We start from the raw sequence: 3,136 nt of genomic DNA, 5'->3' as shown, positions 1-3,136 counted from the left end.
TAACAGGAAGAAAATAAGGAAAAATAATAAAGAAAGAAGAAGAAAAACAGAAGAAGGAAGAAAGGAATGAGGAACACGTTGAGGAGTGAGGGATGCGGCATATCTGAAGAGGGATGCCTGGGATGAGGACGAGGCAATGAAGGCAAACCAAAGGAAAGAGAGGCACAGAGAGAAGGGACAGATGAGGCTGGGAAAGAAATACGAAGCTACACATTGCTACAGAAATAACCTGTAAAAGAAATATGTAAAAATAAGCTCGAAATATGAAGAAATTAACCTTTGAGAACATGAGAGGAAGAAGAAAAACTGTAAGCAAGACGACAGCTTATGGAGCGTTAACACTGCCTGAGGGAGAAGAACCATTATCCACCAGTCAGTTAAGAAGATCAAGAGGGAAAGGCCTTGAGAAGAAAGAATAGAAACGAAAAAGAAAAAAAATATATATATTTATTAGCATATAATTAATAATCAACGTTTAGATTATTTCTGGAAAGCTGAAAGGCTGAAAGGGATCATAGGACTATTCATTCCTATTAAGCCTGGCGTCTCTATTCATTATTAGCTTGTGGTTAATAAATATTTGGCAGTGAAACATTCGCCTCCTCCAGGATTATGTTGTCAGGTGAGTGTCGGGCGGACATGCAGCGACACATGAGCCTGTTTGTCGGACAGTTAACCGGATTAACAGCAAATACTGCATGACGTCACGCAGGTATCGGAGAGAGCCGCCCCCTCCACCCGCCGCCCACACTCGCTGCTCCTCCAGGGAAAAAAAATGACACATCAAACGGCGTCTTCGTGATAAAAATTCCACGTGTGAAAATAAAGAAAAAAAAAATGTTTATCTCTTCTCATCCAGGCTGGTGGTGGCGGCGGCAGGCTGGCTGGAGAAGGCGCCCTGCGCAGCCTCCCTCTGGTCGGGGGCGAGCCAATCAGCGCAGCGCCTGGGGATTGGTCGATATGGCCGGGGGCAGCGGCTCAGTCCCAGTGCGCGCGGGTAATTCAAATTAGCCCGTGGGTGGCGCCAAATTAAGCCAAACCAGAGCTATATACTTCCTCTTTTTCTCTCCTCTTTTTTTTTCCAGATGCTGCCTTCAGGAAAAAAAAAGGTCATCTGCATGTCCAAAGAGTAGCGACACGTAACGACCGGTGGCAAGGAATATGGCCCGGCCCGTGACATCAGTGCCGGGAACCATCACCTCCACACTGCACATCGAAATCAAAGAGAAGTCAACCTCGGCAAATGCAGCCGTTCAGGCGAACACACACAAATTGACACAGTAATACTGCGGTGGCGGGAGCGTGCAGCAGGCAATGTTATGTATATGTACTCACCCGCGTTTAGCCTCGCTCGGTCCGCCTTCACACTCCTCTCACTTGTCCGATCATCCGGAATAAATTACTTGAACATACTTGACGCCGTGTGTTGCTTAGTTGTGGACAGTAAAGGGAAGTGTGGAGGCCGTTCCCCCTTCCTCCTCACGGGGACCCATGACACCAGTGCACAGGGATCCCCGCCGTTGGCCGCCTCTCCCCTCACTACAACGGACACTTCAAACTGACCTAAAGGTTCCCGCGTCCCTGTCCTCGGCTGGTGCCCGGTCCCCGTCCAGGCCGTGTCGGGTCGGCGCTGATGCCGCCTGGAACAAGTCGCTGAAACGCTGGACCAACTTTCATCCTCACTTTTCGTTCCGGTTGCCTTCCATTCCCTGCCAGAATCTCACTGGAATGCTTTACGTATTGTCTTTATGATTCAAAATACGCACACCCTGTTCTATGCATTTTACATCACAAACCTGAAAGTTTTACTCAAATTAAAATTCGACCCAGCAATTCTATGAATATATTTTGCATGATGTATGAATAGTGACGACCACATTTATCGCGCCTCTGGCAAGTCTCCAGGTGGCGCCGGGGTTAGGAGCAGTTATCGCCTAATCTTCCAGCGCTGTTTCCAGGGCCGGCAGCCAGTCTTGCCAGATTCAAAACTCTGCTCTCCCGGCTCAACATTCCTTGGACTCACAAACTATATTCTACTTGTGTGTTTAACCTTTCTACGTAACAGCAGCATCGAGCTCGCAGCTGGCTACTGTGACGGGCTGGCCTCGCGGGACGGAATGTCCCCGCGCATGAAATTGACCAAGGATGAGTTTGTGTGATATTCTCGCTAAGACGTTCCCTCGCACACAGACGAAGCCCTAAAAAAAAATTAGCGAAACCTTCAAACAACGACTGGGATTTCTGCTGACGCCCGACGGTTAAGATCTTCATTTCCATTCTACACGAGGGACGCCGGACAGGGACTCACCTCGCCATCTCCCAGAACGACGGGGAACAGAAAGACAAGAAGGAATTGTATTTCTTACACTCCCTGTCGGTCCTGGGAGCTTTCCAAATCACTACATGAATATATTTACTCTTAGTCAGAAAGATAAACAAGAAGTTGCATGTATGTGAATGGGGTGTGTCGTGGTGTGAATATATATATATATATATATATATATATATATATATATATATATATATATATATATATATATATATATATATATAGAGAGAGAGAGAGAGAGAGAGAGAGAGAGAGAGAGAGGAGAGAGAGAGAGGAGAGAGAGGAGAGAAGAGAGAGAGAGAGAGAGAGAGAAGAGAGGAGAGAGAGAGAGAGAGAGAGAGAGAGAGAGAGAGAGAGAGAGAGAGATTGAGTGAATCGTTGACTTTACTGTGGCGAAGCAGTAACCACGACCAGATGCACTTTGCTTTACGAGTACATCCCTGTGGCGTAGGACATTGACAGAACACACACACACACACACACACACACACACACCAGTCACTACTTGCAGGATACAGGTACCAGCAGCGCATGACTTTCGTTCACTCTTTCCTTACCTTTAGATCTGCGGCGTCTTCCCTCTTTCGTCTTTTCATTAATGCTTGAACGGAGAAACTAAACACCTCACATTCACCTTCACCACTTTTCACACTTCGCATTTCCAAACCAAAACCTAGAAATTCACTGTCAACCAAATCATTCACTTAAGGTTCCTCACTTTTGGATGATTTTTTTTTCTTTTGGTTTGGATTTTTTCTCTCATGATTTTTCCCTTCGGCAGTGAGATCTCCCGCCTTGCCTGCACCA

General features: G+C 46.6%; 1 long non-coding RNA gene across 1 annotated transcript in view; it reads right to left on the bottom strand.

Moving 5' to 3' along the window:
- Positions 1-831, bottom strand: part of LOC135107798 (uncharacterized) — a 33,006-nt gene extending 32,175 nt beyond the window's left edge. The window contains exon 1 of the long non-coding RNA XR_010271994.1: positions 1-831. This exon is cut by the window's left edge and continues 926 nt beyond it. This is a non-coding gene — a long non-coding RNA (uncharacterized LOC135107798).
- Between the last annotated feature and the right edge of the window lie 2,305 nt (positions 832-3,136).

This window comes from Scylla paramamosain, chromosome 16 (assembly GCF_035594125.1).
Source record: "Scylla paramamosain isolate STU-SP2022 chromosome 16, ASM3559412v1, whole genome shotgun sequence".
Taxonomy (NCBI): Eukaryota; Metazoa; Arthropoda; class Malacostraca; order Decapoda; family Portunidae; genus Scylla; species Scylla paramamosain.
Note: the sequence above shows the minus strand (reverse complement) of the source record. Positions and strands in the feature narration are given on the sequence as shown.